Source organism: Colobus angolensis, unplaced genomic scaffold (assembly GCF_000951035.1).
Source record: "Colobus angolensis palliatus isolate OR3802 unplaced genomic scaffold, Cang.pa_1.0 Scaffold286, whole genome shotgun sequence".
Lineage (NCBI taxonomy): Eukaryota > Metazoa > Chordata > Mammalia > Primates > Cercopithecidae > Colobus > Colobus angolensis.
Window position 1 is genome coordinate 2,692,042 of NW_012116110.1, and position 15,509 is coordinate 2,707,550.

The window sequence follows — 15,509 nt, forward strand, 5'->3', positions numbered from 1 at the left end:
AGAGAGAGAGAGAGATATGTCCATCCATCCATGTATCCAATTGGTTTTACGTGTGTGTGTGTATGTGTGTGTGTGTGTGTCTCTCCAAGGTTCTAATTGGTTCTCCAGAGAATGCTGACTACTACAGAGCTATCTGATAAGCTCTGAAAAGTTTATGAGAGAGACAGTATAGTGTAAACAGTATTGAACACAATGGTCTATAGAAGCCCATTAACACACTCAGGCACTAACAAACATATGCTTCTGTGTATCCCTGCTATAGATAGAATCATGTGGAAAAATAAGGCTTGGCTACTCCATCTGTGTTAATTAGAAGAGGAAACTCATACGTCAATATGTTGAATCAAATATATCAAGAATACATACTTCAATGTTTGGCCAAAGAAAACACACATATGTTTAAAAAAAATCCTAACAAACATAAAACCTATGAATATATCATTTTATCTCCCCATCTTTTGATCTTAAGAAAATTATTATATAACCACCTTCCTTCCTTTGATTATCCTTGGGGTAAAAGGGTATGAGCCCTTTTTCACTGAAAAAGGGCTCATACCTGTTGTGTCCAATGCAACGTGGGTATATGTCAATACAAAGAACACTTAACAACTTGAAATATTGCTTCCTTACTATTTGAAATCTCCTAAGATCATCTACATTTCAGAGATTTATGAGGTTGAATAAAAAACTTTAAATCATATGGAGATTATGTTGATTCTGTCTGCTGAGATGTGAATAGATAAATCACCGCAGCCCTTCTAATGGAAAGCTATGGGAAAACATTTACTCCTTATTTTCTATGCAATACTGAAACTAGGGAACTATTGAATGTTTGGAGAAAGTGTTGGCAGAGGAAGCAAGAAAGTCCTTAAACCTTCTATCAGAACCTATAGGACTCACCTCCCTACAATCCCGCTACACAGCAGTTTACTTCTCTGACTGTATTTCTGACTCCTGTTCTACCTATTCACCTGTAGTTATACTGGCCTCCATGTTATTCTTTGAATACACTATGCACACTTTGGCCTTGTAACTCTTTTCCTGGAGCATTCTCTCCTAAGGTATCTTAATGGTTCTTTCTGTCAACCCTTTCAACTATTTGCTCAAATATCACTTGAATTCTCAATGAATTATGCTTGGCCCATTCAAATTAAAGTGTTAGCTTTCATCTTACAAGGTACTCCCAATCCCTTCATCTGCTCTTTAAAAAAATTTCATAGCACATAATCACCCTCTAAAATCATTTATGATTTTTCAACTATGATCATTGTTTATCATTTGTCTCTCTCTACTTACACATAGTAAGTGCTCAATATTTGTTGAGTGTTAAACGCAAAGTAAGTTATGCTATGTGGAATATTTCCTTGACCCACATCATAACACCTCTGCCCCAACTCCAGAACACGACTTATCCTTCTCACTCTTTCTAATCTCCATGTTTTTGCTCAAAACATATTTGTATCTAAAATTGTCTCCACACTTTACTTCCACAAAATACAATCTGTTTTCAAAGCCTGCTCAAGTTCCATCTCCTCTGTGGGGCACTTCCTAGATTCCACCAGGTAAGATCAAATCTTCTTCATTCCCTTCATGACTGGACCTGAGTTGTACTGTTTAACAAAGTTCTTTCTATGTTTCTTTCTCAAGCTATCCAAGAAGCTACAGTCTTTTAAACACATCTTTATTTTCTTTTTAGACACTAGCACAATGCCTGACACTTCTAAGGTTCCCAATTATATTTATGAGACTGGACTGGACATAATTTTATGGTTCTGTTTTGCTGGTAGACAAAATACTTGACATAAGCAAGCCTTATATTTTGTAGATAATAATACTTAACCCCTCCCAATTCAATGTAAATCAATTCAGCCTAATTAAATGGGAAGTTTCCTACTCGTGGGCATTTCACTGAGCACAGAGGTGACTATGGAAATCCAATATTCCCGTTGAAGTTTAGAGAAAATTATATCAAGCTTTTCCATCAAATAAATGAAAATTTTACTTTCTGATGTATTAGTCTTGGTTTTGTAAATGTCCTTCAATTTACTTATCACAGGTCTAATTGTTTCTTTAGGAGGAAACCCCAACTACTTTCATGAACTCCAAGCCCTTCTCTATCTCTTGGTTACCTCTGGTTTGGCCTCACCTTCTATCACATCCCAACACAACATTATTCACTGCAGGGAAAACCAAGCCCGACTCCAGAGCTCATCTGAGTCCCATGGATCCTAGAAGGTCAATGAAATTCTTTTAGAGATCTATGATGCCCTGAACTTGCAGTCAATATTTGTGAGTATATGAGTATGTGTATTTTCCTTGAGAAAGGACCTATATCAGATTATTAAGGGGTCCAGAACTCCAAGAAGATTAAGAAACATGCAACCTTACTTCCTTTTATCTGTTGTTATGTCCTTGAATAAACCCTAAGCCTTGCAAAGAATATAAAGGCTTTGCTGGGTTAAAACTCTTCTAACTGTGGCATAACTGAAAGAAAAACAGTTTCAGAAATGTGGATTTAAGATATAATTACTGGTTACCCTCTGAATACATGGTACTATGCTAAGGAAACAGTGAATAGGAGAACGTCTGATTACTCAAACTCTAGAGAAAAATGGGATTATTTTTAAAAAGAGGTTTAGAGTGTAAGATGCTACATTCTAGAAAAATTATGTCAAAAGGAGAGTCTTAATAATTTAATATACTGAGCAAGAGATAAGTGAAATACCTAAAAGTTTACTATATTCATATTACTGAGTTACTGCAGATGCCAGATAATCATTTAAAACAACTTAAATAAAAGTAAATAGCAGCTGGGTACGGTGGCTCATGCCTATAATTCCAACATTTTGGGAGACTGAGGCAGGCAGATCACCTGAGGTCAGGAGTTCTAGACCAGCCCAGCCAACATGGTGAAACCCCGTCTCTACTAAAATTAAAAATTAGCCAATTGTGGTGGTATGTGCCTGTAATTCCAGCTACTGAGGAGGCTGAGACAGGAGAATCACTTGAACCCAGGAGGCGGAGGTTGCAGTGAGGTAAGATCATGCCACTGCACTCCAAGCTGGGCGGTAGAGCAAGACTCTGCCTTAAAGAAAAAAAAAAAAAAAGTAAATAGCTGTATTGTGGATTAGAGAAGGATGAGTTCATAATAAAATACAATGCTTCTGGCTTTTCTGGCTTTCTGGTAACCTGCAGGTCTCATACCTACTGTACAATGATAATTAGCAGTCATCATGACAGACAGGATATGACAACAGACAAAGATGAGAAAAACACTGTAGTTTCAGTCATTTAGATTACCAGTTTTTCTGTATCATGCATTTTATTGTACTCTTATTCAAGAAAATGGGTATACTTTATTTTGCATATATAGCTTCATGAAATATTACTTGAAATATGTAGTTAGCAAGAATGCAATGGTCTTCAAAACTAAGAGGATTTGATAATCAAAATTAAATTACACAAGTGGAATTGTTCAGAGAACTTATTTGAATTTTTTAATTTAGAAAATCTCTGCTAGTATCTTAATTTTATTTATGATATTTCAATCATTTATTTAATAAACATTCATTAGTTACCTACTATGTACTGGGCTGGGTTCTGGAGAGATAAAGTGAATAGAATTTGGACTTCCATGTAACAGACAGGAAAGTAAACAGATTATTCCAGAAAAGTATGGTAAGCATTAAGGTAGAGATGTGCATGTACAAGATGCTATAGGAACACAAAAGAAGAGTACTTAGGTTCAGTGAGAAGACAAGGTTTCCTATGGGAGGTGATGGTTCACATGGGTCTTACAGAACAGGAGCAACAGCTGAGGGTCACTAATTTACATAGTGCGTGTGGGAAATGTTGCTGGAGTGAGGAATACATCTCAGAAAGTGAAAGAATAAAGGTTAGGGAGCTAAGCCAAGGCCAATTTATAAAGCTCTTATGTTCATGCTAATGAAATGGTCCTTGTGTTGAAGGGAGCAGACATGTAAGGACAACTTTTACCCAGAGAGGTGACATGATTAGAAATGCACCTTGGAAGCTTTCCCCAAGGTCACAGTGTTAAGAATAGATTGGGAAGTGGTGAGATTGCAAAGAAAATAATCACTCAGGAGCAGATGTGGTGATTTGGATGAGAATAGACATATATCTGCACTAGGGCAGGATCAATAGCGATGAAGAGGGGAAACAAGATATAGGTAGGTAGGTAGGTAGGTAGGTAGATTGATGAGACTGATGTTGATTAGGGAGATGGAAATGCAGGCTTTAATGACTGAATGGATATGGTAGGAGTGACTGAGAAAGAGTCATGCTTTGGTATACTGAGTGGTGTTATTTATTAGGGTAGGCATTGTCAAAGAGGAAAATTTGGAAAAGAATGAGGAGAGTTTGAAGTGCTTGTGAGATAATCAAATTGAGGTAACAAACAGAGACTGGGACATGTGTCTAGAGATCAGCAGAAAGGCCAAAATAGGAGATATACTTTGAGAATCTCAGTGTAGGTACATTGGTAGAAGCCATGGGTGAGGACAAGCACATCTAAGATGTAAAGTAAGATAACCAGAAGATCAAAGACTGAGTCCTGGAGAAAGACCCTATATTAAAGGAGTGGGTAGCTGAAGACAGATTTGTAAAGGTGACAGAAATAACAGAAAGGCCACAGATCCTGGAAAGAGGGATTCTAGAAACCAAAGAAAGAGATTTTTAGTAGCAGAGAATGGTCAATAAGGAAAAAAAGATTAGAATTATCAAGAACTATAAAGATAGAAGTGTAGCCACTGGATTTGGCCACATGGAAGTCAGTGGTCATTGTGGCCAGAAAATTTCAGCAGAGAATCCAAAATCCAGCAGGTTCAGAAGTATTAGCTGGGACTCTATCAAGTGACAGATGCTAATGAGCGTATGCACAAAGGATGCAGGGGCACCTCCTGGCATCCAAGGGGAGCTGTACAATTAAGAAGGCAGGAGCCAAGGCAGCCTCAAGGCCAATAACCCAAAAGATAATTCATCATGTCACCAGTTGGCTGGACAACCACTTCATTTAAAGCCAGTTTGCTGAAAGCTAATTTACCAACCAATTCAATGAATTTACTTGTTTGTTTTAACAATTTGAAATGGTTCATGGAAATTTGTTTTAGATGGACTAGGTTTAACAGCTTGGGAAAACTGCTGTGTTAGAATCGACCAGTTTTCTCCTTTTTTTCTACAATGGCAGTGTCACAAGAGTTGAGTTTACTGCAGACAGTCACTGTTAGAGCTGACGGGAACTCCATGACTGGAGGAGAGGCAAACAGGGGAGTCCGCACACCCCATGGCCTGCTTGCATTGTTGCGCGCAGAGAGCAGAGAATGAGGGGCAGAGGGTAAGAGAAGAGTATGAGGGAGAGAGGGATATTGCCTGCAAAGTATCTATGTAAAGACAGGAGGCAACTGTCAGTGATTTTAAGGAGAAGGAGAGAGAGAACAATGTTTGCTCTGATTGGAACTTTCAGTACATTTTATTTTCCTATCAACAACACAGGTACCAGATAGTATCTGAGATTAAATAACCATTATGTTTTGGAATTTTAAAAACTTACGTTTGTAAGCACTACTGATACATTCAGGGACGGTTACTCTCCAGAAAACTGCTCTCTTAGCTTTGGCAGGAATTGCCTTAATGTGCTTAATTCATTCAAAAGTAATCTTTTCGATTCCACTTAATCCATAAGATTTTATATTCATTGGGTCCAACAATGTAAAATTTCATGCATGAAAATGTGTTTTTTTCACTTAAATAATTACTTAAAGTTTGATGTGTTTCTTCACATACCAAGTCTGACTGATCAAATAATCCTTGTGTCTAATTGTCTTTATATCTGGTCACCATGTGCATATGTTTATGATAAAGACAATCAGTATAGACCAGCCCCAGAGCCAGGCTGACTGGGTCCAAATCTCAGCTTCACCTCTTGTCAGCTGTGTAAACTGTGGGCAAGTTACTAGACTACCTATACCTATTTTCACAAGCCGAAATTACAACAGTAATATCAACCTCATAGGGTTTGTGAGAATTAAAAGCATAAATATATATATATATATATATATATATACAGCATTGAGAACAGTGTCTGGTCTATAGATAGTAAGCATCATTGAAGTGTTTGCTTATTATTACCGCTGTTTTGTTATGGGTTTTGTTGTTACAGGGTAATTAGAGGAGATGAAAAAAGCAGCAAGACATGGTTTCTGCCTCAAAGTAGCTTAAAATCCATAGAAGATAGGACACTGCACACGTGCACACATGCACACTTCTAATAGTATGTTGAGAGGGACATTTTATATTACAACTGGGGTCCAAAATTGTGTAACAACATGCCACCAGGAGTGTTCCTCTTCCCAAGGGGTCTATCAAGAGGTGGCAGAACCAGTTTTCCATGCCCCAGTCTTTGTCCCTGCTCTCTTTTCCCTCAATCTGTAGAATAAGGAACCTAAAGGGTAGCTCAGATTTCCTGAGTGTGTGCTATTTGTGTTGAAAGGTCACTTCTCATTACCCTAAACATGAGAGAGAGGCATAAATTATTTCCAAAGACAAACATTTCAGAGGGGACTCATTTATAGCCATTGGTGAGAAAGCCTGGCTGGTTGATTCCTGAGCCTGAGTTGAGCATGGTGAAACAGTTTGTAGGTGAGGTTAATGTCTATCCCCAGGAATGTGGGACAAACTATAGAACCTGGTAGTCTCCACCCATTCGAGGAGAGAGTTGTCTGACAGCAGAAAGGCCTTCAGAGTAGCCTATGTCAGCAGGTCTTAGAAGGACAAAAGTTCAATACACTCGTGATGAAAATCAGTTAGGCAGCCCCTTCCACGTTCCCATAGCATGTCAGTGGACATAGAAGAGGATTCCTGTGATTCCTGGGGTACTCTATGAAGAATCAAGCAAGAAAGAGGAAGGGCACAGCCAAATGAGGAGTATTCCATCATGAGAATGAACTGAAAACATGGTCTTCTGGAAGCACTCCAGGGAAACTAGCTGACCCACTCTGCAGGAGTCGGCAGCCACAGAAGTCACCAAATAGAGGATGAACAAAGCCATCACCCTCTTTCCCCAAATATAAAGCATCTATTCAGAAAGCCATTCTCTCAGCAGAGCATGAGGTGGAACCAGAAGGAACGGAGAAGCCTACTTATCTAGCAGGCTCTTCTTCCACGACTTCTCTCTCTCCCTAGAGCTTAGGCCTAGTCTCTCTAAGGGACTAGGCCTTGAAAAGGAAGAGGAAGTGGGATCTAGAGACCATATTGTCCTATTATCACCAAAGTCCAAGGAGCCAAGGCCATAGTCTACTCCTGGGAGAAAAGAAGAGAACTTCAAACCAGACATGACACTGGAGTATAAGCAGCAATGAACAGAGGTTACAGTATCTTGCCAAAATGGACTAGAAGGAAATTCAACATGGAAATTTTAAAGCTGTGACTAAAGAAATAAAAATATAATGTTTTTGTGTCCATGTATTTCATGGCCCTGTAGTCTGTAAAACAATGTTAGAAAGGAAGAATAAAAGGACTAATGGACTGTTAATGCAGAAGCTCAAATGTGAAACTTAAATACGTTATATCTTTGATTATATAAAAGTAAATTTAGCTATCTTATCAAACATAAGTTATTTAGAAATAAGAGTGACAAAGTAGAATAATGGGATGCAGAGATTGAAATTTCATACAAATAACTAGAATCGTTAACTAGTAATTGATAAAAGAGATGATGAGAATTAATATGAAAATATCCCAGGTACTGTCAACACCATTACAATTTCTTATTACCTTGTTTGAGAAAAATGAGCTAATGGCAGAAAGGATTCAAGAGCTCTGTTGAATGTTCTATTTTCACACAAAAACAAACAGAAAAAGAGTTACCAAAAAAGTTTTTAAAATTCATCGAAAACAGTATTTTGAAAATGTGAATCAAGTAAAATATGTGAGATATTTATTATTTAAAAGACCATTTGTGCTAGTCAATGGTTGGTTTAAAACCACAGAACAACATTCAGATCATTCTGAAAAGCAAGTATACATTTTACCCAGACCAACCTAGGTGATTTCTTCGTTTATCTTATTTGCCTTATGTGATTTTCCTCAAGACCACTAGGTATGAAATGAAGACGTTATCTTTTATTGAAAATGTATTGTTATTTTACTCTGGTATCCCAAAATTGTACACTCGAAGACATTAAGGACACAAGAGTGAACTTACCAGAATACTTGCTTCATTCACAAAACCAACCAAATAACAACATGTAACACCCTTCTGCAAAAAACACACTTCTTTCTCCTAGGAGACATTTCATTTTGCATTATTTATTGGTATCCCTCTTCCACATAGTAATAACATTCCTAAATTCAACAATCTTGCACTCCTTATAGAAGTTCATTTAGAACCAAATTAGCAGCTTCCAGAATTCTAAGAGCCATAGGCTCATGGTGGAGGTTCCAATTAAAACTCCCTCATGACTTCAGCCCTTGCACAAGCTGATGAGAGCTCTTTTAAAAAAAAAAAAAAAAAAAAAAAAGTTTTTCTTGCTAGGAGAGGTTTGTCCAGACTTTCCTAATAAACCAATTATGGAGTGAATAATGACAGCACGATTAAAAAAAAAAATCCAGCAGCATTCTAGTTACATTCTACAGAAGAAAATTTCAAAAAATTACAAAGGGTAAGTGGAGGGCAGGGTGTAGGAAAATAAAGAAAATAAAACTGTAATTTTTGTTTTATACTGCCAATAGCTGTATAATGTCATGACAAACCGCTAAAGAATTATTTTTGCTGAATCTAAAAATAAGTGCACTATGACATACCTCATTTAGAGGAAGAACTGTTATTATCATCTTAGAGAGAATACAAAAATGACTTGCCAAAATTTTACTTGAATAGGTAAAGCAAATCAAGTTAAAAACTATCACCCATCATCATATCATGACATATTTAGTAGTATTGTTTGCACGGCTTTGAAGCCACCAGACACTTCTGTTTCAAAGTGGCATGCACAACTGGAATGACTTTCTGAATATGCATTTTATCTGCTGTCTTCCTTTGTGATCTAGTTTTCACTCTTTTGTACCTGTTAGTATCAAAGAGTAAATTAGGACAGATCCTATACCATCTGTTCTCTCTGAATCCGGCCCCTACCTTCCACTTGGGTAGAAAGGAAGACAGCAGTAAGTACTGAACAGAGATTTAGAATTACTGAGAGTTTAAATCGGAGCCTCTCTTCGCCATTCTTGGCAATGTCAGCATCACTAACCACCTTTCTCTAGCCCTGACATTTTTCTACATGGATTACTCTGTGTAACTGACAGTGGATGCTTCCTAGGGGTGTTGCCATAATTTTAACATTATTGTTTATATTTTTAAAGGTCATAAACATAAATGCCTATAAAAATTAACTTAAATGAGTGAGGATACCTGGGTAAAGATTCAGAGATACTTTTAAAAATTGCATTTGATATGTAAGAATATATTTCACTGACACAAAAGAAGAATATAGCTTCCAGATTTTGTCGAAATAAACTGTCCTCTCCAGCTATGTTTCATTTCCTCATAATTAACAAAGCTATGGATATAAAAAAGCATTTCTAATAAAACAATACAATGTAAGAGCACAGATGAAGGGCAGGTTGTATCAGGCATTCGCATCAGGGAGATAATAGGGAGTGGGGAGAACTGCGGTCTACTAGGGAGTGGATACCTGTATAAATAAAGTCATCATTGCTAAGTTCCAGCTGATTTTTGCCATGCTGTAAAGTGAATAATCCCTGTAAAGGGAAAAATCCCTCCTTGTTTTTTTATGTGAAATCATCCAATCTTCATATATTGACTAAAAAATAATTTTGTTTACAGGTAGTATGCATCCCAAATAAAACATCTGCAGGTCAAATGTGACCCTCAGGCCTCCAGTCTGCAATACGTGCTCTTCATATCCACCAACAGTGGAAAACAGGACTCTCAGCATTGATTCTATGTAAGAAGAGACTGAGAAATGCAGCCTCGGAAGGAGAGAGTATGTAGGTGAATGTAATTTATATGCAACAGAGAAATTATGTGCAGAATGTGGTTATGCATACAGATTAAGGGTAGATCAGGAAAGTCAATTGAAAACTATGTCTTGATAGAACCAAAAAAAATCTATTTTGAGGCAGGTGCTCTAATTAGTTGTTCTGTTTCATTTAGACAGATTTGATTCTTTATTGATGTTATTAAACCTATGGATTTTTTTTCTCATTAGGAAAAGAGGTAGGAAGGAAAAATACATAGTGATACAAAAATCCAAATTCAGGGCCAGGAGCAGTGGCTCACACCTGTAATCCCAGCACTTTAGGAGGCCGAGGCGGGCAGATCACGTGAGGTAAGGAGTTCGAGACCAGCCTGGCCAACATGGCGAAAACCTTTCTCAGTTCAGTGTAAAAATATAAATTGTTAAAATATTTTTTATATTTTTATATATTTTATAAAAATTAGCCGGGCATGGTAGTGTGCACCTGTAGTTCCAGCTATTAGGGAGGCTGAGGCAGCAGAATCACTTGAACCCAAAAGGAAGAGGTTCAGTGAGCCGAGATTGTGCCACTGCATTCCAGCATGGGTGACAGAGTGAGACTCTGTCTCACCAAAAAAAGAAAAAAAATCCAAATTCAGCCTTTACTACTTAATTTCTAATTTCCAGTGGCAAGCAGGAAAGAAGATGGTGAGGACGCACAATGGAAAATAAGAAGAAATAAGCACAGGAGAAGAAATTGGAGGTGGAGAGGTTTGAAAAGATTCTCTAGTACTCTTTCTGCAAAGTTAATGAGTCATGGGGAGAAAGTAACAATGGCCAACGAACTAAGTTACAGTAGAACAGAGAACACGAAGATGAAGGGAAGGGACAGGGAATGAGGTGAACAAGATGCTTATGAACCAGAAACCTCAGTATTTAGATCCGGAGTCAGGATTGGGAAGAAAGTCTGGACTGCTAAGTAGCAACACTGTGCATTAAGCTTAGGTCTTTAGAGCTTTCATCAAGGTATGAATTTTACCAAGAGGTTCCATTAAGTTTCATTTTTTAAATTAATAAACAAACCTTTACTATGTACTGAGTGTGGGTCAGAAATTAAGTCACAATTCCTGTCTCTAAAATACCTACAATGTGTTAAGGGATAGAAATATAAATAGAAACAATACGGTAATGAGGAAAAGCACAGGGTGCTGCGGGAGCTCAGAGAAGGCAACGTGTACCCAAGGCTGCTATACACCATTGCTCAGACTGTGAACTGCATAAAACCAGGAAGTGTCATTCATATAAGTTGGAAGTAAATGACCCCTGAATCTGTGTTATATGGCAGCTTCATGCATCTAAGACCAGACTGGCACCACATAAGGCTTTTTATTATTATTTATTTTGGAGGGGGAGGGTGTTAGGTTTTTTGTTATTGTTATTTTTGTTTTTGAGACAGGGTCTCACTCTGTCACACAGGCTGGAGTGCAGTGGCATGATCACAGCTCAATGCAGCATCAACCTCCTGGGCTCAAATCCTCCTCCTGCCTCAGCCTCCCAAGTAACTGGGATCACAGATGCACACCCCCATGCCTGTCTAGCTTTTTTATATTTATTTTTGTAGAACCTGTCTTGCTCTGTCGCCCAGGCTGGTTTCAAACCCTGGGCTCAAGCAATCCTTCTGCCTTGGCCTCCCAAAGTGCTGGGATTATAGGAATGAGCCACTGTGTCCAGTGCACAGAAGGCTTTTTGCAGCAAGTGGCTCCTGAACTGAGTCTTGAAACGGTAGAATTTAGCCAGATAGAGATTCGCTGGGAGAGGGAAGATCTCATTCCTGACAGAGGAACTTGTTTTAAAAAAAAAAAAAAAAAAAAAAGGCAGAACAAATGTCTTTAATAGTTTTATCACTGTCATGCTTCAAGGACATTTGCAGTCAAATGGCAAGTCACAATTTTTTTGTTTTTGAGACAGGGTCTTGCTCTTTCACCCAAGCTGGAGTGCAGTCCTGTGATCTCAGCACACTCCAGCCTCAACCTCCCTGGGCTCAAGCAATCCTCCCATTTTAGCCTCTCGAGTAGCTGAGACCACAAGCAGGTACCACCATGCCCGGCTAATTTTTTATTTTTTGTAGAAACAGTGTCTCACTATGTTGCCTAGGCTTGTTTTGAACTCCTGGACTGAAGTGATCCTCCTGCCTTGACCTCATAATTTTTAACTGTGAAGTCTCAGAGAGAAACAATAAAAGCTCTCTCACTGGCACTCAGATTTACTGAACATGATATGCATTAGAAAAATCTCCAAACAATATCTAAACAGGTTCTTCCCATGGAACTGAAATGAAGTGAATCAGAGTGGAGGAAACACAAGAATTAAAGATGGTGTAACGTATAGCAAGGACATCACGCATGGAAAACTGCTTATGCTCGTTTACTTTAGAGGTATCTAAAGTGCAAAGGCATCTTGTAACTGGTGAAATGGGCATAAACAAACAGAAAACCATAACAAACTAGAAAAGCCACATAGATCTGGAAAGGAAAGAAACACTAGAAGGATTTTTTCCTACAACTCTTAAAGTCTTCCTCCTCTGAACACCTTTTTACTCAACGACTCAATTGTCAACGATGCCTTATCTGCCTAATTTTTTGTTCTTTCTTTACAACTAGACTATATGTGCCTTGTCACATAACTGCATTTTCCACAATGCCTTGACTATCCCATGCCATGAATGTATGTTGATGATAAGCATAAGCAGAAAATAGGAAACCATATCACCAATTGCTTTATATATATTATATATATATATATATTAACGGTATGTGATTGTAACACCACTACCTGCAACTGCTACCATGTATGCAGTATTTGTGACTGCTATCAGTATGAATTATTTGCATACCACAGAATCTATTAATACACTGGAAAGGATTTGTGAGTAAAGTAGAGAGAAACAAAGAAGTGGTAAATTGTAAACATATGTGGAAAAGCAGTATATTTACTTTATTTGCCTTATATTGGGTGGCGATGAAAGAAACAAGTTACACTTTGCCACTATGCTTTGTTCCTTAAAATATAGGTGCAAGTGCTGCTTCTGCATTTGGTAGAATCAGGATCTATGGTTGTGTATTGAAGGAGGTGCACAAATTCCTCATGGAAAATTTCACAGGGGGCCATGGGGGAGAGGCAGATTGCTAACTGCCAGTAAAGCAGCTTTGAAGACAAGCACATTAGAAACTGCCCACATTTCTTTTCTACATTCATCTAAGGTAAGGATGATATTGAAATGGCTGCAAGACACCTTAAATCAACTTTTAATTTGTTTTTAGATTTATTACCTAGGAAGACCAATTTATTTCTTGAAGCAACTGTTCTTACTTGTGAGCTTTTACTTGTTAAAAGACAATGAATTTGATTAGCAAATAATCGACAATCTGGGCATTGCTTTGCATTATAAATGGCTAAAAATAAAGTCATATTCAAAGATAAACTACTCATCTGCAATACAGTGTACTTTCTAAGAAGAAAATATTCCAGAATCTGAAGTGATAGCCGACTCTGCATATGATTATCTTAGCACCAAGCCAAAGGCATATGTCTGTACTAGTATTTATATATTTCCTTCAAAAATTAAAATAAATTTGGAAATAAAATAATCATTGGGGGAGGCATGTTGAATGGGAAAGGTTTTAGACAAAGATAACTGGTTAAAGTTTAGACGAGCTAAAATGTAAGACATCATAGGAAAATTAAGTTGAAATGCCCAGCAGGCCTTTGAAAATGGAGTTATGGCTGGGCACAGTTTCTCAGGCCTATAATCCCAGCACTTTGGGACACCGTGGCAGGTGGATCACCTGAGATCAGGAGTTCAAGACCAGCATGGCCAACATGGTGAAACCCCATCTCTACTAAAAATACAAAAATTAGCCAGGTGTAATGGTGGGTTCCTGTAATCCCAGCTACTTGGGAGGCTGAGGCAGGAGAATCAGTTGAATCTGGAGGTGGAGTTTGCAGTGAGCTGAGATCATGTCACTGTACTCTAGCCTGGGCAACAGAGTGAGACTCCATCTCCAAAAAAGAAAGAAAGAAAGAAGAAAGAGAGAAAGACAGAGAGAGAAGTGGGGGGCGGGAGAGAGAGAGAGAGAGAAGGGAGGGAGGAAGGGAGGGAGGGAGGGAGGAAGGAAGGAAGGAAGGGAGAGAGAGAGAGAGAGAGAAAATGGAGTTACAATTTTGGAGAGAGTTCTGTGTGAAGGCATATTTTGGGGTATCATTAAAATACAGTTGAGTGTTGAGACTAGGGAATGCCAAGCAAAGAACCAAGAGTGAAAACCATGAAAAACTTTTAAAAACATTCATATTTAAAATCTGAGAGTGAAAAAGAAGCCATCAGGTAACTGGAGAAGAATCAGAAGTGTGAACTCAGTATGGTTCGAAGCCAGGGTGAAAGGACATAAGGAGATCCTCATGATGAAAATGCAGCAATCAGATGAGGGCCACACATTAAGTATGAGAGTTCTGACAGAGGACAGCACACTTGGCCAAAAGCTATTTGGTTGCTTTTTCTTCAGATAGTGAGAGCTAATCTTTAAAAGTAGAAGAAAAGGAGCTGGGGTTACTGGAAATGAATGAGAGACTGAGGGCCTTCCTACAGTTATAAGGACATGGTAGGCAGAGAGAAATTTCATGGAGGCATGAGGTGTAAGAAAAAGCAAGCTGGGAGGAAGGAAATGACAGATGGAGGTGAACATGACCAGAGATGCAGAGCAGTTCCTGCCAGACTGCCATGATCTTTGCTATACATTTGAAAGTAAAAGAAAGTAGGATTGAGAGACAGAGGAGAAAAATCAAATCATGTGTGGCCTCTGTGAGAGGGAGCTTAGGGTTGCACAAAAGAGAAGTAAACAGCTTGTGGAGCTGCATTAGTGTACAGACTGAATTTGTGTGAATCTATAATAGGCTACAATAGACTTAATTCTACCCTTTTCTCCCTTTAAGAGGAGCAGAAGATGAGAGAACAAGGGCTGAGACAGGTCCAAGGATCATCAGTGCATATGGTTGACTATGAGGTGGGCAAAGGAGGTAACTATGAGTGGAAAAAATAAATCTCTAACATCATAGAGACTAGAGGCCAAAGACAGGGATGCATGTGATAGCCAGGAGGCACCCAGTGACGTCAGCATGAAGGCAGGCTGGAGTGATGACTGGTCTTAGTGGTGGCAGGCAGTGTCGATAGTGTCAGAGGGAAAGATCCCCAAAGCAAAATAACATCCTTTGATCAGAGCTACTTTCCCAGCTATTGGTGTGTGGCTGTGCCATCACAGAAAGCAGAAAGTCAGGTGATAGATGGGTCGCATAGGTTTTCAACATGGAGATCAAAATCATTAAATGAGAAAGGACACGGATAGATTAGGCATTAAAAAATAGAAGCCGATGGGGGGGGCGGAGCAAGATGGCCGAATAGGAACAGCTCCAGTCTCCAACTCCCAGCGCGAGCGACACAGAAGACCGGTGATTTCTGCATTT